Source organism: Mustela nivalis (genome assembly GCF_964662115.1).
Source record: "Mustela nivalis genome assembly, chromosome: 13".
Lineage (NCBI taxonomy): Eukaryota > Metazoa > Chordata > Mammalia > Carnivora > Mustelidae > Mustela > Mustela nivalis.
In genome coordinates, this window is record NC_139032.1 from 23,384,816 (window position 1) to 23,409,759 (window position 24,944).

The 24,944-nt window shown below is 52.0% G+C and overlaps 6 pseudogenes across 6 annotated transcripts in view; 1 reads left to right on the forward strand and 5 right to left on the reverse strand.

Annotated features, from left to right (window-relative positions):
• The window catches only part of LOC309846291 (spermatogenesis-associated protein 31D1-like), a 911,407-nt pseudogene that overhangs the window by 86,965 nt on the left and 799,498 nt on the right, over positions 1–24,944 (forward strand). The window lies entirely within an intron of this gene.
• On the reverse strand, positions 7,378–9,054 carry LOC309847191 (spermatogenesis-associated protein 31D3-like; annotated as a pseudogene). Its single transcript has 2 exons — positions 8,778–9,054; positions 7,378–8,464 (listed from the first exon to the last, which is right to left on the reverse strand). The product of its transcript is annotated as a spermatogenesis-associated protein 31D3-like (transcript).
• Positions 11,326–13,002, reverse strand: LOC309847192 (spermatogenesis-associated protein 31D3-like; annotated as a pseudogene). Its single transcript has 2 exons — positions 12,726–13,002; positions 11,326–12,412 (listed from the first exon to the last, which is right to left on the reverse strand). The product of its transcript is annotated as a spermatogenesis-associated protein 31D3-like (transcript).
• LOC309847193 (spermatogenesis-associated protein 31D3-like) lies at positions 15,277–16,966 on the reverse strand (annotated as a pseudogene). The gene is made up of 2 exons: positions 16,753–16,966; positions 15,277–16,363 (listed from the first exon to the last, which is right to left on the reverse strand). The product of its transcript is annotated as a spermatogenesis-associated protein 31D3-like (transcript).
• LOC309847194 (spermatogenesis-associated protein 31D3-like) lies at positions 19,240–20,929 on the reverse strand (annotated as a pseudogene). The gene is made up of 2 exons: positions 20,716–20,929; positions 19,240–20,326 (listed from the first exon to the last, which is right to left on the reverse strand). The product of its transcript is annotated as a spermatogenesis-associated protein 31D3-like (transcript).
• On the reverse strand, positions 23,202–24,891 carry LOC309847195 (spermatogenesis-associated protein 31D3-like; annotated as a pseudogene). Its single transcript has 2 exons — positions 24,678–24,891; positions 23,202–24,288 (listed from the first exon to the last, which is right to left on the reverse strand). The product of its transcript is annotated as a spermatogenesis-associated protein 31D3-like (transcript).

A 24,944-nucleotide genomic window follows, 5' to 3' on the forward strand; every position in this document is an offset into this window, starting at 1 on the left:
CTTTGGAAAAGCACGCTTTATTTCCTTCCACTTGAGGAAGTCACACCTGTTTTGGACTTGTTTCTCTCCATGTGCCAGGGCATCGGGGCTGAGAAGTGAGAGGGTAACAGGCTCTACAAGGTTGGCTGCAGGGTCTCCCCTGGAAGAAGCCTCGGAAGAATGGAGGGCCCTAAACTCATGATGGAAATCACGTGGAGCCAGGGTTGAAGGGAAGAAGTCTTTGGCACGAGTTTGCCACCAAGGGAGGTCTAAAATTGACAAGCTGGAGGGGTCAATGCCTGTGATTATTGGGACATAAGTACACCACCCACAGAAGCTCTCTGGGGCTGAGCTTTCTGGAACAGGCATCCTTGAGATGGAAATCGGTTTAGATGGAGTCTGAGTCAAACTGCAGTCTGGCCGTGGTGAAGCAGACCGGGTTGGGGGTGCGTGATGACGAGCAAAGGCCTCAGTGGGATTCACCGTCTGGGACAGCTGCTTTAAGGGGCTGACTTCGTGGGAAAGGGTCGGGTCCCGAGAGAAGATGCTATTTAGAGACACTATTGGTTTGGACAGACGGCAGAACCGAGTTACCCAAAACCCATGCTCCCAAGACAGTACACAGAACAGACAACACGTAATTAGAGAAATATTGACTCCTGACAAGGGATTATTTCGGGGTAGGATGTGCCCCCCAAATCCGTCTCACTGGAAATGCTGGAGACGTTTCCTGTGGAAAGAGTAGGGAACACATTTCTGCACCGAGTGCCTTTGGGAGTCGTGAGGGTGGCCCGAGGCCAAGGGGCAGCCTGATGCCCGCAGGTGTCCTTTGGGTGGGGCGCAGGCTCCCTGTGGGGCATGGAGAGGGGATACCTCTGACGCGGTAGCTGGTCCTGAAATGCCACAGCTTTCTGGGGCTGTGTGTCCTTGTTTCTGAGCTGTCTGTTACTTGCAGTAAGGCCTTGGCCAGCAAAGACGGCTTCTTGCTGGCAGGACCTGGTACTGGTCTCCTTATGGGCGGGACGCCTGTAGGTGACCGGATACCCCGGGACCGGCTGCGCCTGTGCCTGCACTTGTGCTTTCTGCTCTGTTTTCCCCAACTTGGTGGAGGACCGAATGGGCTGCTGAGGGTAGGTGCTGCCTATTGCATGCCAACGCCCCATTTCTCCTCTTGGAGCTTCCCAACGGCGGTCATGATTTTCTGAGCTTTGGGCGTCCTGGAAAAGGCAGCTCTGCCTTTAAGTAGGCCTCTGCTTTCCCCCGATGCTAGGGGACTATGCCTCTCCTGGGAGTTTTCTCACCTTTTGCATTGTAACCCAGCATCAACGTTCTTCACTTTTTATTTTTATTTTTATTTATTTATTAAATTACTTTTCCTGAATGGCTTTCAGGAGGCAGCAGACCCTTCTGTGAATGGCTTTCAGGAGGCAGATAAACCTTCTGGGATAAGATCTGGGAAGGCTCTCGTCCCCAGTTACCCTCGGTACCGCGCCTTGAGGAGGGAACCTCTTCTTCAACGCCTTTCCCTACTGAAGAGTAGGGAAACTGTCTGTTCTCGGTTGGCATGTTCCCAGTCCTGCATCCCCTCCACCACGCTCTTGTACCTTGGAACCCAGAGGCCTCGTGGTCATGGCAGCCGGTGGGGGTGTTCTTATTCTGGCACTTCCTTAAGACATGCTTAGGGACCCAGGGCTCCTGCTGTTGTTCCATAGTAATGCCTGTGTCCTCTGGATGGACACGCAGCACCTGGGAAGCTCTCGTTTCCCCACTGGAGACACCCTGGGCATGAGTCAGTGAGACCCTCTTTAGTCAAATGATCTGCGGCTTGGGGCAGGCCAGGGCATTCGTATTGGGCCTGGTTAGGCTCCCTGTTCTCGAGCATAACCTTTAACTCGTGCAAGAGTAGTTCTTTGAGATTCAGTGGTTTAGGCTCTTGCGGAATTGGTATGTTTGCTGGGATGGTGGTTTTGACTTGATGCTTATTCCCCTTTCTAATTTGGGAGCTAACTGGCTTGCTGGCTGTCAAGACCCTAGGTTGAGATTGATGTGTATGCAATTCCTTGGTCGTGAGTATCTCCCTGGACTCTGTGGTTACAACAGGTTCTGGATTCTTCATCTTTGTGCCCTGTTGCCCTCCTCTTGTACCTACTGGGATTTTCACCCTTACCCTTTGGCTCAAGACTCAAGGCACCTTGCCTTGTAGGCAGCCTGGCTGCTGTCTGCTGCCTGTGGTGTCACGTGTGACAGCTGGGAGAGTCTGGCTGCCGTTCTTAGTTTTCGGAACATGTTCTACCAACTGATGGTTGATGTTAGAGGCTGATTCCCACGGCGTTTTCTGTCTGTCCTAGCCCAGAGATAAAGTGGCAGGCAGAGGACGATTCGGGATAGGGGCTGGGTTTGTAGTTCCTACATTTACTTCTTGGAGCCATTTCAAGCTGGCAGCAACGTAGTTGAAGCTTCCAGGTTTACAATTTGCCCCAGAAGTCACGTTGGTTGGGCAGGAAAGGCTAGAATGGAATGTGGACTCTTGCGATTAGAAGAGCTGTATGATTTCCCTGGGGGAAGGTCCCAAGCCCCCGTCTTATGGAATCTTTAAACATGGTCTTCCAGCTCCTCTTCTGCACTAGATTCAACACAGGGAAATTCTGAAAGGTATTCAGGGTTAGTCCTCTACACCTGATGGTGGAAAACTTCTCTCTCTCTCTCTATTTTTTTTTTTTTTCAGTCTGGCGGACTTCTCAGAAACAGGTGCTGTCTGTCTCTTAGTGTACCCTGAATTCCGCACAGTCCCAGGCCACTGGCCTTTGTCGATTTCCTCAGACTTTCTGCTTAAATCTATCTTCAGGGCATTTTCAAGTTGTCTCTGTCTGCGCATACACCATGGAGTTCTTCACTGACGTGCTCCTATGTGCTTTCTCAGAATCCTACCCCGTTTCATTATCTGAAGGGCCAACTGGGTCCTTGAACAGATAATCTTCTGGTCCATTCTCTGGGATGCGACCCTGATCCTTCTTCCGGTCATCACTTTCCTTCTCCCGATTTTGGTCCTTCTCCAAATCATTGTTATCCTTCTCCAGGGCATCCTTGTACTATGCCAGGTCACTGGACTCTAGCTGAAGCATTTCTGGGTCCTCCATGTACGCCCTTTTAGACACACTCAATTTGATCTCACTCTTACAAATTAAAGTTCCCTGAGCTTCCACGATGGCCCCGAGACTCGGGACGCTGTGGAAGAGTACTCGGACCGCTCAACACTGCGAGAGACTGGTAGAACCTTTAAGGCAGGACCCTTGGGAAAGAGGGATGGGCCTCTTTTGAAGATGCGTCTCTAGTTGTTCTTTTGTTTTGTTTTGTTGTCCTCGAATCTCGTCACTGAGACGAGACTGTGCGTGAGGGATAGAGATAGCAGCTCGGGCCTGGGGGGGTGACAGAGATTACAGCGTGGTCCTTGCTGGCACAGAGCACAGTGGGTAAACCCCACACACGGTCCTGCCCCTAAGCAGCCCGTTCCATTCGAGATGTTGCATTTCGGTTGACATGACTCTCAGATTCATTCTGAGGTCTGTGAAAACACACTGCACAGATCTTGATGTTGGGTAGAGGACCGGATGGCAGTCTTGGGAGTGGGGATGGAAGGTGGGCCTGGGGCTGGTGATGAGGGAGGGGTTGGGATTGGGTTTGAGCCAGGAGTTGAGGCGGGTTCTCAGGCAAGGATGGAGGAAGTGGAAGGGGAACTACTGGGCATTCCTGCTCTGTGGAGGCACTTGGGATTTGTTCTGAGGCATCGGCAAGCAGGATAGAAGGACTCACTATGCGTAGTTTGGGAGACCCCAGAAGAGCTGGACGGGGGTGTGCTTTTATGGACCTCCTCCAAGGTTGTAGGATATGGGTGCTGCTGCTGCATGGGCAGCTCCTTTGATTGGTCTTTGCTGTTGCAGAAAGGAAGGGAGGATGCCAAACCATGCTCATCAGCAACTCTTTGCTTTGGAAAAGCACGCTTTATTTCCTTCCACTTGAGGAAGTCACACCTGTTTTGGACTTGTTTCTCTCCATGTGCCAGGGCATCGGGGCTGAGAAGGGAGAGGGTAACAGGCTCTACAAGGTTGGCTGCAGGGTCTCCCCTGGAAGAAGCCTCGGAAGAATGGAGGGCCCTAAACTCATGATGGAAATCACGTGGAGCCAGGGTTGAAGGGAAGAAGTCTTTGGCACGAGTTTGCCACCAAGGGAGGTCTAAAATTGACAAGCTGGAGGGGTCAATGCCTGTGATTATTGGGACATAAGTACACCACCCACAGAAGCTCTCTGGGGCTGAGCTTTCTGGAACAGGCATCCTTGAGATGGAAATCGGTTTAGATGGAGTCTGAGTCAAACTGCAGTCTGGCCGTGGTGAAGCAGACCGGGTTGGGGGTGCGTGATGACGAGCAAAGGCCTCAGTGGGATTCACCGTCTGGGACAGCTGCTTTAAGGGGCTGACTTCGTGGGAAAGGGTCGGGTCCCGAGAGAAGATGCTATTTAGAGACACTATTGGTTTGGACAGACGGCAGAACCGAGTTACCCAAAACCCATGCTCCCAAGACAGTACACAGAACAGACAACACGTAATTAGAGAAATATTGACTCCTGACAAGGGATTATTTCGGGGTAGGATGTGCCCCCCAAATCCGTCTCACTGGAAATGCTGGAGACGTTTCCTGTGGAAAGAGTAGGGAACACATTTCTGCACCGAGTGCCTTTGGGAGTCGTGAGGGTGGCCCGAGGCCAAGGGGCAGCCTGATGCCCGCAGGTGTCCTTTGGGTGGGGCGCAGGCTCCCTGTGGGGCATGGAGAGGGGATACCTCTGACGCGGTAGCTGGTCCTGAAATGCCACAGCTTTCTGGGGCTGTGTGTCCTTGTTTCTGAGCTGTCTGTTACTTGCAGTAAGGCCTTGGCCAGCAAAGACGGCTTCTTGCTGGCAGGACCTGGTACTGGTCTCCTTATGGGCGGGACGCCTGTAGGTGACCGGATACCCCGGGACCGGCTGCGCCTGTGCCTGCACTTGTGCTTTCTGCTCTGTTGTCCCCAACTTGGTGGAGGACCGAATGGGCTGCTGAGGGTAGGTGCTGCCTATTGCATGCCAACGCCCCATTTCTCCTCTTGGAACTTCCCAACGGCGGTCATGATTTTCTGAGCTTTGGGCGTCCTGGAAAAGGCAGCTCTGCCTTTAAGTAGGCCTCTGCTTTCCCCCGATGCTAGGGGACTATGCCTCTCCTGGGAGTTTTCTCACCTTTTGCATTGTAACCCAGCATCAACGTTCTTCACTTTTTATTTTTATTTTTATTTATTTATTAAATTACTTTTCCTGAATGGCTTTCAGGAGGCAGCAGACCCTTCTGTGAATGGCTTTCAGGAGGCAGATAAACCTTCTGGGATAAGATCTGGGAAGGCTCTCGTCCCCAGTTACCCTCGGTACCGCGCCTTGAGGAGGGAACCTCTTCTTCAGCGCCTTTCCCTACTGAAGAGTAGGGAAACTGTCTGTTCTCGGTTGGCATGTTCCCAGTCCTGCATCCCCTCCACCACGCTCTTGTACCTTGGAACCCAGAGGCCTCGTGGTCATGGCAGCCGGTGGGGGTGTTCTTATTCTGGCACTTCCTTAAGACATGCTTAGGGACCCAGGGCTCCTGCTGTTGTTCCATAGTAATGCCTGTGTCCTCTGGATGGACACGCAGCACCTGGGAAGCTCTCGTTTCCCCACTGGAGACACCCTGGGCATGAGTCAGTGAGACCCTCTTTAGTCAAATGATCTGCGGCTTGGGGCAGGCCAGGGCATTCGTATTGGGCCTGGTTAGGCTCCCTGTTCTCGAGCATAACCTTTAACTCGTGCAAGAGTAGTTCTTTGAGATTCAGTGGTTTAGGCTCTTGCGGAATTGGTATGTTTGCTGGGATGGTGGTTTTGACTTGATGCTTATTCCCCTTTCTAATTTGGGAGCTAACTGGCTTGCTGGCTGTCAAGACCCTAGGTTGAGATTGATGTGTATGCAATTCCTTGGTCGTGAGTATCTCCCTGGACTCTGTGGTTACAACAGGTTCTGGATTCTTCATCTTTGTGCCCTGTTGCCCTCCTCTTGTACCTACTGGGATTTTCACCCTTACCCTTTGGCTCAAGACTCAAGGCACCTTGCCTTGTAGGCAGCCTGGCTGCTGTCTGCTGCCTGTGGTGTCACGTGTGACAGCTGGGAGAGTCTGGCTGCCGTTCTTAGTTTTCGGAACATGTTCTACCAACTGATGGTTGATGTTAGAGGCTGATTCCCACGGCATTTTCTGTCTGTCCTAGCCCAGAGATAAAGTGGCAGGCAGAGGACGATTCGGGATAGGGGCTGGGTTTGTAGTTCCTACATTTACTTCTTGGAGCCATTTCAAGCTGGCAGCAACGTAGTTGAAGCTTCCAGGTTTACAATTTGCCCCAGAAGTCACGTTGGTTGGGCAGGAAAGGCTAGAATGGAATGTGGACTCTTGCGATTAGAAGAGCTGTATGATTTCCCTGGGGGAAGGTCCCAAGCCCCCGTCTTATGGAATCTTTAAACATGGTCTTCCAGCTCCTCTTCTGCACTAGATTCAACACAGGGAAATTCTGAAAGGTATTCAGGGTTAGTCCTCTACCCCTGATGGTGGAAAACTTCTCTCTCTCTCTCTATTTTTTTTTTTTTTTTTCAGTCTGGCGGACTTCTCAGAAACAGGTGCTGTCTGTCTCTTAGTGTACCCTGAATTCCGCACAGTCCCAGGCCACTGGCCTTTGTCGATTTCCTCAGACTTTCTGCTTAAATCTATCTTCAGGGCATTTTCAAGTTGTCTCTGTCTGCGCATACACCATGGAGTTCTTCACTGACGTGCTCCTATGTGCTTTCTCAGAATCCTACCCCGTTTCATTATCTGAAGGGCCAACTGGGTCCTTGAACAGATAATCTTCTGGTCCATTCTCTGGGATGCGACCCTGATCCTTCTTCCGGTCATCACTTTCCTTCTCCCGATTTTGGTCCTTCTCCAAATCATTGTTATCCTTCTCCAGGGCATCCTTGTACTATGCCAGGTCACTGGACTCTAGCTGAAGCATTTCTGGGTCCTCCATGTACGCCCTTTTAGACACACTCAATTTGATCTCACTCTTACAAATTAAAGTTCCCTGAGCTTCCACGATGGCCCCGAGACTCGGGACGCTGTGGAAGAGTACTCGGACCGCTCAACACTGCGAGAGACTGGTAGAACCTTTAAGGCAGGACCCTTGGGAAAGAGGGATGGGCCTCTTTTGAAGATGCGTCTCTAGTTGTTCTTTTGTTTTGTTTTGTTGTCCTCGAATCTCGTCACTGAGACGAGACTGTGCGTGAGGGATAGAGATAGCAGCTCGGGCCTGGGGGGGTGACAGAGATTACAGCGTGGTCCTTGCTGGCACAGAGCACAGTGGGTAAACCCCACACACGGTCCTGCCCCTAAGCAGCCCGTTCCATTCGAGATGTTGCATTTCGGTTGACATGACTCTCAGATTCATTCTGAGGTCTGTGAAAACACACTGCACAGATCTTGATGTTGGGTAGAGGACCGGATGGCAGTCTTGGGAGTGGGGATGGAAGGTGGGCCTGGGGCTGGTGATGAGGGAGGGGTTGGGATTGGGTTTGAGCCAGGAGTTGAGGCGGGTTCTCAGGCAAGGATGGAGGAAGTGGAAGGGGAACTACTGGGCATTCCTGCTCTGTGGAGGCACTTGGGATTTGTTCTGAGGCATCGGCAAGCAGGATAGAAGGACTCACTATGCGTAGTTTGGGAGACCCCAGAAGAGCTGGACGGGGGTGTGCTTTAATGGACCTCCTCCAAGGTTGCAGGATATGGGTGCTGCTGCTGCATGGGCAGCTCCTTTGATTGGTCTTTGCTGTTGCAGAAAGGAAGGGAGGATGCCAAACCATGCTCATCAGCAACTCTTTGCTTTGGAAAAGCACGCTTTATTTCCTTCCACTTGAGGAAGTCACACCTGTTTTGGACTTGTTTCTCTCCATGTGCCAGGGCATCGGGGCTGAGAAGTGAGAGGGTAACAGGCTCTACAAGGTTGGCTGCAGGGTCTCCCCTGGAAGAAGCCTCGGAAGAATGGAGGGCCCTAAACTCATGATGGAAATCACGTGGAGCCAGGGTTGAAGGGAAGAAGTCTTTGGCACGAGTTTGCCACCAAGGGAGGTCTAAAATTGACAAGCTGGAGGGGTCAATGCCTGTGATTGTTGGGACATAAGTACACCACCCACAGAAGCTCTCTGGGGCTGAGCTTTCTGGAACAGGCGTCCTTGAGATGGAAATCGGTTTAGATGGAGTCTGAGTCAAACTGCAGTCTGGCCGTGGTGAAGCAGACCGGGTTGGGGGTGCGTGATGACGAGCAAAGGCCTCAGTGGGATTCACCGTCTGGGACAGCTGCGTTAAGGGGCTGACTTCGTGGGAAAGGGTCGGGTCCCGAGAGAAGATGCTATTTAGAGACACTATTGGTTTGGACAGACGGCAGAACCGAGTTACCCAAAACCCATGCTCCCAAGACAGTACACAGAACAGATAACACGTAATTAGAGAAATATTGACTCCTGACAAGGGATTATTTCGGGGTAGGATGTGCCCCCCAAATCCGTCTCACTGGAAATGCTGGAGACGTTTCCTGTGGAAAGAGTAGGGAACACATTTCTGCACCGAGTGCCTTTGGGAGTCGTGAGGGTGGCCCGAGGCCAAGGGGCAGCCTGATGCCCGCAGGTGTCCTTTGGGTGGGGCGCAGGCTCCCTGTGGGGCATGGAGAGGGGATACCTCTGACGCGGTAGCTGGTCCTGAAATGCCACAGCTTTCTGGGGCTGTGTGTCCTTGTTTCTGAGCTGTCTGTTACTTGCAGTAAGGCCTTGGCCAGCAAAGACGGCTTCTTGCTGGCAGGACCTGGTACTGGTCTCCTTATGGGCGGGACCGGATACCCCGGGACCGGCTGCGCCTGTGCCTGCACTTGTGCTTTCTGCTCAGTTTTCCCCAACTTGGTGGAGGACCGAATGGGCTGCTGAGGGTAGGTGCTGCCTATTGCATGCCAACGCCCCATTTCTCCTCTTGGAACTTCCCAACGGCGGTCATGATTTTCTGAGCTTCGGGCGTCCTGGAAAAGGCAGCTCTGCCTTTAAGTAGGCCTCTGCTTTCCCCCGATGCTAGGGGACTATGCCTCTCCTGGGAGTTTTCTCACCTTTTGCATTGTAACCCAGCATCAACGTTCTTCACTTTTTATTTTTATTTTTATTTATTTATTAAATTACTTTTCCTGAATGGCTTTCAGGAGGCAGCAGACCCTTCTGTGAATGGCTTTCAGGAGGCAGATAAACCTTCTGGGATAAGATCTGGGAAGGCTCTCGTCCCCAGTTACCCTCGGTACCGCGCCTTGAGGAGGGAACCTCTTCTTCAACGCCTTTCCCTACTGAAGAGTAGGGAAACTGTCTGTTCTCGGTTGGCATGTTCCCAGTCCTGCATCCCCTCCACCACGCTCTTGTACCTTGGAACCCAGAGGCCTCGTGGTCATGGCAGCCGGTGGGGGTGTTCTTATTCTGGCACTTCCTTAAGACATGCTTAGGGACCCAGGGCTCCTGCTGTTGTTCCATAGTAATGCCTGTGTCCTCTGGATGGACACGCAGCACCTGGGAAGCTCTCGTTTCCCCACTGGAGACACCCTGGGCATGAGTCAGTGAGACCCTCTTTAGTCAAATGATCTGCGGCTTGGGGCAGGCCAGGGCATTCGTATTGGGCCTGGTTAGGCTCCCTGTTCTCGAGCATAACCTTTAACTCGTGCAAGAGTAGTTCTTTGAGATTCAGTGGTTTAGGCTCTTGCGGAATTGGTATGTTTGCTGGGATGGTGGTTTTGACTTGATGCTTATTCCCCTTTCTAATTTGGGAGCTAACTGGCTTGCTGGCTGTCAAGACCCTAGGTTGAGATTGATGTGTATGCAATTCCTTGGTCGTGAGTATCTCCCTGGACTCTGTGGTTACAACAGGTTCTGGATTCTTCATCTTTGTGCCCTGTTGCCCTCCTCTTGTACCTACTGGGATTTTCACCCTTACCCTTTGGCTCAAGACTCAAGGCACCTTGCCTTGTAGGCAGCCTGGCTGCTGTCTGCTGCCTGTGGTGTCACGTGTGACAGCTGGGAGAGTCTGGCTGCCGTTCTTAGTTTTCAGAACATGTTCTACCAACTGATGGTTGATGTTAGAGGCTGATTCCCACGGCGTTTTCTGTCTGTCCTAGCCCAGAGATAAAGTGGCAGGCAGAGGACGATTCGGGATAGGGGCTGGGTTTGTAGTTCCTACATTTACTTCTTGGAGCCATTTCAAGCTGGCAGCAACGTAGTTGAAGCTTCCAGGTTTACAATTTGCCCCAGAAGTCACGTTGGTTGGGCAGGAAAGGCTAGAATGGAATGTGGACTCTTGCGATTAGAAGAGCTGTATGATTTCCCTGGGGGAAGGTCCCAAGCCCCCGTCTTATGGAATCTTTAAACATGGTCTTCCAGCTCCTCTTCTGCACTAGATTCAACACAGGGAAATTCTGAAAGGTATTCAGGGTTAGTCCTCTACCCCTGATGGTGGAAAACTTCTCTCTCTCTCTCTATTTTTTTTTTTTTTCAGTCTGGCGGACTTCTCAGAAACAGGTGCTGTCTGTCTCTTAGTGTACCCTGAATTCCGCACAGTCCCAGGCCACTGGCCTTTGTCGATTTCCTCAGACTTTCTGCTTAAATCTATCTTCAGGGCATTTTCAAGTTGTCTCTGTCTGCGCATACACCATGGAGTTCTTCACTGACGTGCTCCTATGTGCTTTCTCAGAATCCTACCCCGTTTCATTATCTGAAGGGCCAACTGGGTCCTTGAACAGATAATCTTCTGGTCCATTCTCTGGGATGCGACCCTGATCCTTCTTCCGGTCATCACTTTCCTTCTCCCGATTTTGGTCCTTCTCCAAATCATTGTTATCCTTCTCCAGGGCATCCTTGTACTATGCCAGGTCACTGGACTCTAGCTGAAGCATTTCTGGGTCCTCCATGTACGCCCTTTTAGACACACTCAATTTGATCTCACTCTTACAAATTAAAGTTCCCTGAGCTTCCACGATGGCCCCGAGACTCGGGACGCTGTGGAAGAGTACTCGGACCGCTCAACACTGCGAGAGACTGGTAGAACCTTTAAGGCAGGACCCTTGGGAAAGAGGGATGGGCCTCTTTTGAAGATGCGTCTCTAGTTGTTCTTTTGTTTTGTTTTGTTGTCCTCGAATCTCGTCACTGAGACGAGACTGTGCGTGAGGGATAGAGATAGCAGCTCGGGCCTGGGGGGGTGACAGAGATTACAGCGTGGTCCTTGCTGGCACAGAGCACAGTGGGTAAACCCCACACACGGTCCTGCCCCTAAGCAGCCCGTTCCATTCGAGATGTTGCATTTCGGTTGACATGACTCTCAGATTCATTCTGAGGTCTGTGAAAACACACTGCACAGATCTTGATGTTGGGTAGAGGACCGGATGGCAGTCTTGGGAGTGGGGATGGAAGGTGGGCCTGGGGCTGGTGATGAGGGAGGGGTTGGGATTGGGTTTGAGCCAGGAGTTGAGGCGGGTTCTCAGGCAAGGATGGAGGAAGTGGAAGGGGAACTACTGGGCATTCCTGCTCTGTGGAGGCACTTGGGATTTGTTCTGAGGCATCGGCAAGCAGGATAGAAGGACTCACTATGCGTAGTTTGGGAGACCCCAGAAGAGCTGGACGGGGGTGTGCTTTAATGGACCTCCTCCAAGGTTGCAGGATATGGGTGCTGCTGCTGCATGGGCAGCTCCTTTGATTGGTCTTTGCTGTTGCAGAAAGGAAGGGAGGATGCCAAACCATGCTCATCAGCAACTCTTTGCTTTGGAAAAGCACGCTTTATTTCCTTCCACTTGAGGAAGTCACACCTGTTTTGGACTTGTTTCTCTCCATGTGCCAGGGCATCGGGGCTGAGAAGTGAGAGGGTAACAGGCTCTACAAGGTTGGCTGCAGGGTCTCCCCTGGAAGAAGCCTCGGAAGAATGGAGGGCCCTAAACTCATGATGGAAATCACGTGGAGCCAGGGTTGAAGGGAAGAAGTCTTTGGCACGAGTTTGCCACCAAGGGAGGTCTAAAATTGACAAGCTGGAGGGGTCAATGCCTGTGATTGTTGGGACATAAGTACACCACCCACAGAAGCTCTCTGGGGCTGAGCTTTCTGGAACAGGCGTCCTTGAGATGGAAATCGGTTTAGATGGAGTCTGAGTCAAACTGCAGTCTGGCCGTGGTGAAGCAGACCGGGTTGGGGGTGCGTGATGACGAGCAAAGGCCTCAGTGGGATTCACCGTCTGGGACAGCTGCGTTAAGGGGCTGACTTCGTGGGAAAGGGTCGGGTCCCGAGAGAAGATGCTATTTAGAGACACTATTGGTTTGGACAGACGGCAGAACCGAGTTACCCAAAACCCATGCTCCCAAGACAGTACACAGAACAGATAACACGTAATTAGAGAAATATTGACTCCTGACAAGGGATTATTTCGGGGTAGGATGTGCCCCCCAAATCCGTCTCACTGGAAATGCTGGAGACGTTTCCTGTGGAAAGAGTAGGGAACACATTTCTGCACCGAGTGCCTTTGGGAGTCGTGAGGGTGGCCCGAGGCCAAGGGGCAGCCTGATGCCCGCAGGTGTCCTTTGGGTGGGGCGCAGGCTCCCTGTGGGGCATGGAGAGGGGATACCTCTGACGCGGTAGCTGGTCCTGAAATGCCACAGCTTTCTGGGGCTGTGTGTCCTTGTTTCTGAGCTGTCTGTTACTTGCAGTAAGGCCTTGGCCAGCAAAGACGGCTTCTTGCTGGCAGGACCTGGTACTGGTCTCCTTATGGGCGGGACCGGATACCCCGGGACCGGCTGCGCCTGTGCCTGCACTTGTGCTTTCTGCTCAGTTTTCCCCAACTTGGTGGAGGACCGAATGGGCTGCTGAGGGTAGGTGCTGCCTATTGCATGCCAACGCCCCATTTCTCCTCTTGGAACTTCCCAACGGCGGTCATGATTTTCTGAGCTTCGGGCGTCCTGGAAAAGGCAGCTCTGCCTTTAAGTAGGCCTCTGCTTTCCCCCGATGCTAGGGGACTATGCCTCTCCTGGGAGTTTTCTCACCTTTTGCATTGTAACCCAGCATCAACGTTCTTCACTTTTTATTTTTATTTTTATTTATTTATTAAATTACTTTTCCTGAATGGCTTTCAGGAGGCAGCAGACCCTTCTGTGAATGGCTTTCAGGAGGCAGATAAACCTTCTGGGATAAGATCTGGGAAGGCTCTCGTCCCCAGTTACCCTCGGTACCGCGCCTTGAGGAGGGAACCTCTTCTTCAACGCCTTTCCCTACTGAAGAGTAGGGAAACTGTCTGTTCTCGGTTGGCATGTTCCCAGTCCTGCATCCCCTCCACCACGCTCTTGTACCTTGGAACCCAGAGGCCTCGTGGTCATGGCAGCCGGTGGGGGTGTTCTTATTCTGGCACTTCCTTAAGACATGCTTAGGGACCCAGGGCTCCTGCTGTTGTTCCATAGTAATGCCTGTGTCCTCTGGATGGACACGCAGCACCTGGGAAGCTCTCGTTTCCCCACTGGAGACACCCTGGGCATGAGTCAGTGAGACCCTCTTTAGTCAAATGATCTGCGGCTTGGGGCAGGCCAGGGCATTCGTATTGGGCCTGGTTAGGCTCCCTGTTCTCGAGCATAACCTTTAACTCCTGCAAGAGTAGTTCTTTGAGATTCAGTGGTTTAGGCTCTTGCGGAATTGGTATGTTTGCTGGGATGGTGGTTTTGACTTGATGCTTATTCCCCTTTCTAATTTGGGAGCTAACTGGCTTGCTGGCTGTCAAGACCCTAGGTTGAGATTGATGTGTATGCAATTCCTTGGTCGTGAGTATCTCCCTGGACTCTGTGGTTACAACAGGTTCTGGATTCTTCATCTTTGTGCCCTGTTGCCCTCCTCTTGTACCTACTGGGATTTTCACCCTTACCCTTTGGCTCAAGACTCAAGGCACCTTGCCTTGTAGGCAGCCTGGCTGCTGTCTGCTGCCTGTGGTGTCACGTGTGACAGCTGGGAGAGTCTGGCTGCCGTTCTTAGTTTTCGGAACATGTTCTACCAACTGATGGTTGATGTTAGAGGCTGATTCCCACGGCATTTTCTGTCTGTCCTAGCCCAGAGATAAAATGGCAGGCAGAGGACGATTCGGGATAGGGGCTGGGTTTGTAGTTCCTACATTTACTTCTTGGAGCCATTTCAAGCTGGCAGCAACGTAGTTGAAGCTTCCAGGTTTACAATTTGCCCCAGAAGTCACGTTGGTTGGGCAGGAAAGGCTAGAATGGAATGTGGACTCTTGCGATTAGAAGAGCTGTATGATTTCCCTGGGGGAAGGTCCCAAGCCCCCGTCTTATGGAATCTTTAAACATGGTCTTCCAGCTCCTCTTCTGCACTAGATTCAACACAGGGAAATTCTGAAAGGTATTCAGGGTTAGTCCTCTACCCCTGATGGTGGAAAACTTCTCTCTCTCTCTCTATTTTTTTTTTTTTTTTTCAGTCTGGCGGACTTCTCAGAAACAGGTGCTGTCTGTCTCTTAGTGTACCCTGAATTCCGCACAGTCCCAGGCCACTGGCCTTTGTCGATTTCCTCAGACTTTCTGCTTAAATCTATCTTCAGGGCATTTTCAAGTTGTCTCTGTCTGCGCATACACCATGGAGTTCTTCACTGACGTGCTCCTATGTGCTTTCTCAGAATCCTACCCCGTTTCATTATCTGAAGGGCCAACTGGGTCCTTGAACAGATAATCTTCTGGTCCATTCTCTGGGATGCGACCCTGATCCTTCTTCCGGTCATCACTTTCCTTCTCCCGATTTTGGTCCTTCTCCAAATCATTGTTATCCTTCTCCAGGGCATCCTTGTACTATGCCAGGTCACTGGACTCTAGCTGAAGCATTTCTGGGTCCTCCATGTACGCCCTTTTAGACACACTCAATTTGATCTCACTCTTACAAATTAAAGTTCCCTGAGCTTCCACGATGGCCCCGAGACTCGGGACGCTGTGGAAGAGTACTCGGACCGCTCAACACTGCGAGAGACTGGTAGAACCTTTAAGGCAGGACCCTTGGGAAAGAGGGATGGGCCTCTTTTGAAGATGCGTCTCTAGTTGTTCTTTTGTTTTGTTTTGTTGTCCTCGAATCTCGTCACTGAGACGAGACTGTGCGTGAGGGATAGAGATAGCAGCTCGGGCCTGGGGGGGTGACAGAGATTACAGCGTGGTCCTTGCTGGCACAGAGCACAGTGGGTAAACCCCACACACGGTCCTGCCCCTAAGCAGCCCGTTCCATTCGAGATGTTGCATTTCGGTTGACATGACTCTCAGATTCATTCTGAGGTCTGTGAAAACACACTGCACAGATCTTGATGTTGGGTAGAGGACCGGATGGCAGTCTTGGGAGTGGGGATGGAAGGTGGGCCTGGGGCTGGTGATGAGGGAGGGGTTGGGATTGGGTTTGAGCCAGGAGTTGAGGCGGGTTCTCAGGCAAGGATGGAGGAAGTGGAAGGGGAACTACTGGGCATTCCTGCTCTGTGGAGGCACTTGGGATTTGTTCTGAGGCATCGGCAAGCAGGATAGAAGGACTCACTATGCGTAGTTTGGGAGACCCCAGAAGAGCTGGACGGGGGTGTGCTTTAATGGACCTCCTCCAAGGTTGCAGGATATGGGTGCTGCTGCTGCATGGGCAGCTCCTTTGATTGGTCTTTGCTGTTGCAGAAAGGAAGGGAGGATGCCAAACCATGCTCATCAGCAACTCTTTGCTTTGGAAAAGCACGCTTTATTTCCTTCCACTTGAGGAAGTCACACCTGTTTTGGACTTGTTTCTCTCCATGTGCCAGGGCATCGGGGCTGAGAAGGGAGAGGGTAACAGGCTCTACAAGGTTGGCTGCAGGGTCTCCCCTGGAAGAAGCCTCGGAAGAATGGAGGGCCCTAAACTCATGATGGAAATCACGTGGAGCCAGGGTTGAAGGGAAGAAGTCTTTGGCACGAGTTTGCCACCAAGGGAGGTCTAAAATTGACAAGCTGGAGGGGTCAATGCCTGTGATTGTTGGGACATAAGTACACCACCCACAGAAGCTCTCTGGGGCTGAGCTTTCTGGAACAGGCGTCCTTGAGATGGAAATCGGTTTAGATGGAGTCTGAGTCAAACTGCAGTCTGGCCGTGGTGAAGCAGACCGGGTTGGGGGTGCGTGATGACGAGCAAAGGCCTCAGTGGGATTCACCGTCTGGGACAGCTGCGTTAAGGGGCTGACTTCGTGGGAAAGGGTCGGGTCCCGAGAGAAGATGCTATTTAGAGACACTATTGGTTTGGACAGACGGCAGAACCGAGTTACCCAAAACCCATGCTCCCAAGACAGTACACAGAACAGACAACACGTAATTAGAGAAATATTGACTCCTGACAAGGGATTATTTCGGGGTAGGATGTGCCCCCCAAATCCGTCTCACTGGAAATGCTGGAGACGTTTCCTGTGGAAAGAGTAGGGAACACATTTCTGCACCGAGTGCCTTTGGGAGTCGTGAGGGTGGCCCGAGGCCAAGGGGCAGCCTGATGCCCGCAGGTGTCCTTTGGGTGGGGCGCAGGCTCCCTGTGGGGCATGGAGAGGGGATACCTCTGACGCGGTAGCTGGTCCTGAAATGCCACAGCTTTCTGGGGCTGTGTGTCCTTGTTTCTGAGCTGTCTGTTACTTGCAGTAAGGCCTTGGCCAGCAAAGACGGCTTCTTGCTGGCAGGACCTGGTACTGGTCTCCTTATGGGCGGGACGCCTGTAGGTGACCGGATACCCCGGGACCGGCTGCGCCTGTGCCTGCACTTGTGCTTTCTGCTCTGTTTTCCCCAACTTGGTGGAGGACCGAATGGGCTGCTGAGGGTAGGTGCTGCCTATTGCATGCCAACGCCCCATTTCTCCTCTTGGAGCTTCCCAACGGCGGTCATGATTTTCTGAGCTTTGGGCGTCCTGGAAAAGGCAGCTCTGCCTTTAAGTAGGCCTCTGCTTTCCCCCGATGCTAGGGGACTATGCCTCTCCTGGGAGTTTTCTCACCTTTTGCATTGTAACCCAGCATCAAAGTTCTTCACTTTTTATTTTTATTTTTATTTATTTATTAAATTACTTTTCCTGAATGGCTTTCAGGAGGCAGCAGACCCTTCTGTGAATGGCTTTCAGGAGGCAGATAAACCTTCTGGGATAAGATCTGGGAAGGCTCTCGTCCCCAGTTACCCTCGGTACCGCGCCTTGAGGAGGGAACCTCTTCTTCAACGCCTTTCCCTACTGAAGAGTAGGGAAACTGTCTGTTCTCGGTTGGCATGTTCCCAGTCCTGCATCCCCTCCACCACGCTCTTGTACCTTGGAACCCAGAGGCCTCGTGGTCATGGCAGCCGGTGGGGGTGTTCTTATTCTGGCACTTCCTTAAGACATGCTTAGGGACCCAGGGCTCCTGCTGTTGTTCCATAGTAATGCCTGTGTCCTCTGGATGGACACGCAGCACCTGGGAAGCTCTCGTTTCCCCACTGGAGACACCCTGGGCATGAGTCAGTGAGACCCTCTTTAGTCAAATGATCTGCGGCTTGGGGCAGGCCAGGGCATTCGTATTGGGCCTGGTTAGGCTCCCTGTTCTCGAGCATAACCTTTAACTCGTGCAAGAGTAGTTCTTTGAGATTCAGTGGTTTAGGCTCTTGCGGAATTGGTATGTTTGCTGGGATGGTGGTTTTGACTTGATGCTTATTCCCCTTTCTAATTTGGGAGCTAACTGGCTTGCTGGCTGTCAAGACCCTAGGTTGAGATTGATGTGTATGCAATTCCTTGGTCGTGAGTATCTCCCTGGACTCTGTGGTTACAACAGGTTCTGGATTCTTCATCTTTGTGCCCTGTTGCCCTCCTCTTGTACCTACTGGGATTTTCACCCTTACCCTTTGGCTCAAGACTCAAGGCACCTTGCCTTGTAGGCAGCCTGGCTGCTGTCTGCTGCCTGTGGTGTCACGTGTGACAGCTGGGAGAGTCTGGCTGCCGTTCTTAGTTTTCGGAACATGTTCTACCAACTGATGGTTGATGTTAGAGGCTGATTCCCACGGCATTTTCTGTCTGTCCTAGCCCAGAGATAAAATGGCAGGCAGAGGACGATTCGGGATAGGGGCTGGGTTTGTAGTTCCTACATTTACTTCTTGGAGCCATTTCAAGCTGGCAGCAACGTAGTTGAAGCTTCCAGGTTTACAATTTGCCCCAGAAGTCACGTTGGTTGGGCAGGAAAGGCTAGAATGGAATGTGGACTCTTGCGATTAGAAGAGCTGTATGATTTCCCTGGGGGAAGGTCCCAAGCCCCCGTCTTATGGAATCTTTAAACATGGTCTTCCAGCTCCTCTTCTGCACTAGATTCAACACAGGGAAATTCTGAAAGGTATTCAGGGTTAGTCCTCTACCCCTGATGGTGGAAAACTTCTCTCTCTCTCTCTATTTTTTTTTTTTTTTTCAGTCTGGCGGACTTCTCAGAAACAGGTGCTGTCTGTCTCTTAGTGTACCCTGAATTCCGCACAGTCCCAGGCCACTGGCCTTTGTCGATTTCCTCAGACTTTCTGCTTAAATCTATCTTCAGGGCATTTTCAAGTTGTCTCTGTCTGCGCATACACCATGGAGTTCTTCACTGACGTGCTCCTATGTGCTTTCTCAGAATCCTACCCCGTTTCATTATCTGAAGGGCCAACTGGGTCCTTGAACAGATAATCTTCTGGTCCATTCTCTGGGATGCGACCCTGATCCTTCTTCCGGTCATCACTTTCCTTCTCCCGATTTTGGTCCTTCTCCAAATCATTGTTATCCTTCTCCAGGGCATCCTTGTACTATGCCAGGTCACTGGACTCTAGCTGAAGCATTTCTGGGTCCTCCATGTACGCCCTTTTAGACACACTCAATTTGATCTCACTCTTACAAATTAAAGTTCCCTGAGCTTCCACGATGGCCCCGAGACTCGGGACGCTGTGGAAGAGTACTCGGACCGCTCAACACTGCGAGAGACTGGTAGAACCTTTAAGGCAGGACCCTTGGGAAAGAGGGATGGGCCTCTTTTGAAGATGCGTCTCTAGTTGTTCTTTTGTTTTGTTTTGTTGTCCTCGAATCTCGTCACTGAGACGAGACTGTGCGTGAGGGATAGAGATAGCAGCTCGGGCCTGGGGGGGTGACAGAGATTACAGCGTGGTCCTTGCTGGCACAGAGCACAGTGGGTAAACCCCACACACGGTCCTGCCCCTAAGCAGCCCGTTCCATTCGAGATGTTGCATTTCGGTTGACATGACTCTCAGATTCATTCTGAGGTCTGTGAAAACACACTGCACAGATCTTGATGTTGGGTAGAGGACCGGATGGCAGTCTTGGGAGTGGGGATGGAAGGTGGGCCTGGGGCTGGTGATGAGGGAGGGGTTGGGATTGGGTTTGAGCCAGGAGTTGAGGCGGGTTCTCAGGCAAGGATGGAGGAAGTGGAAGGGGAACTACTGGGCATTCCTGCTCTGTGGAGGCACTTGGGATTTGTTCTGAGGCATCGGCAAGCAGGATAGAAGGACTCACTATGCGTAGTTTGGGAGACCCCAGAAGAGCTGGACGGGGGTGTGCTTTAATGGACCTCCTCCAAGGTTGCAGGATATGGGTGCTGCTGCTGCATGGGCAGCTCCTTTGATTGGTCTTTGCTGTTGCAGAAAGGAAGGGAGGATGCCAAACCATGCTCATCAGCAACTCTTTGCTTTGGAAAAGCACGCTTTATTTCCTTCCACTTGAGGAAGTCACACCTGTTTTGGACTTGTTTCTCTCCATGTGCCAGGGCATCGGGGCTGAGAAGGGAGAGGGTAACAGGCTCTACAAGGTTGGCTGCAGGGTCTCCCCTGGAAGAAGCCTCGGAAGAATGGAGGGCCCTAAACTCATGATGGAAATCACGTGGAGCCAGGGTTGAAGGGAAGAAGTCTTTGGCACGAGTTTGCCACCAAGGGAGGTCTAAAATTGACAAGCTGGAGGGGTCAATGCCTGTGATTGTTGGGACATAAGTACACCACCCACAGAAGCTCTCTGGGGCTGAGCTTTCTGGAACAGGCGTCCTTGAGATGGAAATCGGTTTAGATGGAGTCTGAGTCAAACTGCAGTCTGGCCGTGGTGAAGCAGACCGGGTTGGGGGTGCGTGATGACGAGCAAAGGCCTCAGTGGGATTCACCGTCTGGGACAGCTGCGTTAAGGGGCTGACTTCGTGGGAAAGGGTCGGGTCCCGAGAGAAGATGCTATTTAGAGACACTATTGGTTTGGACAGACGGCAGAACCGAGTTACCCAAAACCCATGCTCCCAAGACAGTACACAGAACAGACAACACGTAATTAGAGAAATATTGACTCCTGACAAGGGATTATTTCGGGGTAGGATGTGCCCCCCAAATCCGTCTCACTGGAAATGCTGGAGACGTTTCCTGTGGAAAGAGTAGGGAACACATTTCTGCACCGAGTGCCTTTGGGAGTCGTGAGGGTGGCCCGAGGCCAAGGGGCAGCCTGATGCCCGCAGGTGTCCTTTGGGTGGGGCGCAGGCTCCCTGTGGGGCATGGAGAGGGGATACCTCTGACGCGGTAGCTGGTCCTGAAATGCCACAGCTTTCTGGGGCTGTGTGTCCTTGTTTCTGAGCTGTCTGTTACTTGCAGTAAGGCCTTGGCCAGCAAAGACGGCTTCTTGCTGGCAGGACCTGGTACTGGTCTCCTTATGGGCGGGACGCCTGTAGGTGACCGGATACCCCGGGACCGGCTGCGCCTGTGCCTGCACTTGTGCTTTCTGCTCAGTTTTCCCCAACTTGGTGGAGGACCGAATGGGCTGCTGAGGGTAGGTGCTGCCTATTGCATGCCAACGCCCCATTTCTCCTCTTGGAACTTCCCAACGGCGGTCATGATTTTCTGAGCTTCGGGCGTCCTGGAAAAGGCAGCTCTGCCTTTAAGTAGGCCTCTGCTTTCCCCCGATGCTAGGGGACTATGCCTCTCCTGGGAGTTTTCTCGCCTTTTGCATTGTAACCCAGCATCAACGTTCTTCACTTTTTATTTTTATTTTTATTTATTTATTAAATTACTTTTCCTGAATGGCTTTCAGGAGGCAGCAGACCCTTCTGTGAATGGCTTTCAGGAGGCAGATAAACCTTCTGGGATAAGATCTGGGAAGGCTCTCGTCCCCAGTTACCCTCGGTACCGCGCCTTGAGGAGGGAACCTCTTCTTCAACGCCTTTCCCTACTGAAGAGTAGGGAAACTGTCTGTTCTCGGTTGGCATGTTCCCAGTCCTGCATCCCCTCCACCACGCTCTTGTACCTTGGAACCCAGAGGCCTCGTGGTCATGGCAGCCGGTGGGGGTGTTCTTATTCTGGCACTTCCTTAAGACATGCTTAGGGACCCAGGGCTCCTGCTGTTGTTCCATAGTAATGCCTGTGTCCTCTGGATGGACACGCAGCACCTGGGAAGCTCTCGTTTCCCCACTGGAGACACCCTGGGCATGAGTCAGTGAGACCCTCTTTAGTCAAATGATCTGCGGCTTGGGGCAGGCCAGGGCATTCGTATTGGGCCTGGTTAGGCTCCCTGTTCTCGAGCATAACCTTTAACTCGTGCAAGAGTAGTTCTTTGAGATTCAGTGGTTTAGGCTCTTGCGGAATTGGTATGTTTGCTGGGATGGTGGTTTTGACTTGATGCTTATTCCCCTTTCTAATTTGGGAGCTAACTGGCTTGCTGGCTGTCAAGACCCTAGGTTGAGATTGATGTGTATGCAATTCCTTGGTCGTGAGTATCTCCCTGGACTCTGTGGTTACAACAGGTTCTGGATTCTTCATCTTTGTGCCCTGTTGCCCTCCTCTTGTACCTACTGGGATTTTCACCCTTACCCTTTGGCTCAAGACTCAAGGCACCTTGCCTTGTAGGCAGCCTGGCTGCTGTCTGCTGCCTGTGGTGTCACGTGTGACAGCTGGGAGAGTCTGGCTGCCGTTCTTAGTTTTCGGAACATGTTCTACCAACTGATGGTTGATGTTAGAGGCTGATTCCCACGGCGTTTTCTGTCTGTCCTAGCCCAGAGATAAAGTGGCAGGCAGAGGACGATTCGGGATAGGGGCTGGGTTTGTAGTTCCTACATTTACTTCTTGGAGCCATTTCAAGCTGGCAGCAACGTAGTTGAAGCTTCCAGGTTTACAATTTGCCCCAGAAGTCACGTTGGTTGGGCAGGAAAGGCTAGAATGGAATGTGGACTCTTGCGATTAGAAGAGCTGTATGATTTCCCTGGGGGAAGGTCCCAAGCCCCCGTCTTATGGAATCTTTAAACATGGTCTTCCAGCTCCTCTTCTGCACTAGATTCAACACAGGGAAATTCTGAAAGGTATTCAGGGTTAGTCCTCTACCCCTGATGGTGGAAAACTTCTCTCTCTCTCTCTATTTTTTTTTTTTTTTCAGTCTGGCGGACTTCTCAGAAACAGGTGCTGTCTGTCTCTTAGTGTACCCTGAATTCCGCACAGTCCCAGGCCACTGGCCTTTGTCGATTTCCTCAGACTTTCTGCTTAAATCTATCTTCAGGGCATTTTCAAGTTGTCTCTGTCTGCGCATACACCATGGAGTTCTTCACTGACGTGCTCCTATGTGCTTTCTCAGAATCCTACCCCGTTTCATTATCTGAAGGGCCAACTGGGTCCTTGAACAGATAATCTTCTGGTCCATTCTCTGGGATGCGACCCTGATCCTTCTTCCGGTCATCACTTTCCTTCTCCCGATTTTGGTCCTTCTCCAAATCATTGTTATCCTTCTCCAGGGCATCCTTGTACTATGCCAGGTCACTGGACTCTAGCTGAAGCATTTCTGGGTCCTCCATGTACGCCCTTTTAGACACACTCAATTTGATCTCACTCTTACAAATTAAAGTTCCCTGAGCTTCCACGATGGCCCCGAGACTCGGGACGCTGTGGAAGAGTACTCGGACCGCTCAACACTGCGAGAGACTGGTAGAACCTTTAAGGCAGGACCCTTGGGAAAGAGGGATGGGCCTCTTTTGAAGATGCGTCTCTAGTTGTTCTTTTGTTTTGTTTTGTTGTCCTCGAATCTCGTCACTGAGACGAGACTGTGCGTGAGGGATAGAGATAGCAGCTCGGGCCTGGGGGGGTGACAGAGATTACAGCGTGGTCCTTGCTGGCACAGAGCACAGTGGGTAAACCCCACACACGGTCCTGCCCCTAAGCAGCCCGTTCCATTCGAGATGTTGCATTTCGGTTGACATGACTCTCAGATTCATTCTGAGGTCTGTGAAAACACACTGCACAGATCTTGATGTTGGGTAGAGGACCGGATGGCAGTCTTGGGAGTGGGGATGGAAGGTGGGCCTGGGGCTGGTGATGAGGGAGGGGTTGGGATTGGGTTTGAGCCAGGAGTTGAGGCGGGTTCTCAGGCAAGGATGGAGGAAGTGGAAGGGGAACTACTGGGCATTCCTGCTCTGTGGAGGCACTTGGGATTTGTTCTGAGGCATCGGCAAGCAGGATAGAAGGACTCACTATGCGTAGTTTGGGAGACCCCAGAAGAGCTGGACGGGGGTGTGCTTTTATGGACCTCCTCCAAGGTTGCAGGATATGGGTGCTGCTGCTGCATGGGCAGCTCCTTTGATTGGTCTTTGCTGTTGCAGAAAGGAAGGGAGGATGCCAAACCATGCTCATCAGCAACTCTTTGCTTTGGAAAAGCACGCTTTATTTCCTTCCACTTGAGGAAGTCACACCTGTTTTGGACTTGTTTCTCTCCATGTGCCAGGGCATCGGGGCTGAGAAGTGAGAGGGTAACAGGCTCTACAAGGTTGGCTGCAGGGTCTCCCCTGGAAGAAGCCTCGGAAGAATGGAGGGCCCTAAACTCATGATGGAAATCACGTGGAGCCAGGGTTGAAGGGAAGAAGTCTTTGGCACGAGTTTGCCACCAAGGGAGGTCTAAAATTGACAAGCTGGAGGGGTCAATGCCTGTGATTATTGGGACATAAGTACACCACCCACAGAAGCTCTCTGGGGCTGAGCTTTCTGGAACAGGCGTCCTTGAGATGGAAATCGGTTTAGATGGAGTCTGAGTCAAACTGCAGTCTGGCCGTGGTGAAGCAGACCGGGTTGGGGGTGCGTGATGACGAGCAAAGGCCTCAGTGGGATTCACCGTCTGGGACAGCTGCGTTAAGGGGCTGACTTCGTGGGAAAGGGTCGGGTCCCGAGAGAAGATGCTATTTAGAGACACTATTGGTTTGGACAGACGGCAGAACCGAGTTACCCAAAACCCATGCTCCCAAGACAGTACACAGAACAGACAACACGTAATTAGAGAAATATTGACTCCTGACAAGGGATTATTTCGGGGTAGGATGTGCCCCCCAAATCCGTCTCACTGGAAATGCTGGAGACGTTTCCTGTGGAAAGAGTAGGGAACACATTTCTGCACCGAGTGCCTTTGGGAGTCGTGAGGGTGGCCCGAGGCCAAGGGGCAGCCTGATGCCCGCAGGTGTCCTTTGGGTGGGGCGCAGGCTCCCTGTGGGGCATGGAGAGGGGATACCTCTGACGCGGTAGCTGGTCCTGAAATGCCACAGCTTTCTGGGGCTGTGTGTCCTTGTTTCTGAGCTGTCTGTTACTTGCAGTAAGGCCTTGGCCAGCAAAGACGGCTTCTTGCTGGCAGGACCTGGTACTGGTCTCCTTATGGGCGGGACGCCTGTAGGTGACCGGATACCCCGGGACCGGCTGCGCCTGTGCCTGCACTTGTGCTTTCTGCTCAGTTTTCCCCAACTTGGTGGAGGACCGAATGGGCTGCTGAGGGTAGGTGCTGCCTATTGCATGCCAACGCCCCATTTCTCCTCTTGGAACTTCCCAACGGCGGTCATGATTTTCTGAGCTTCGGGCGT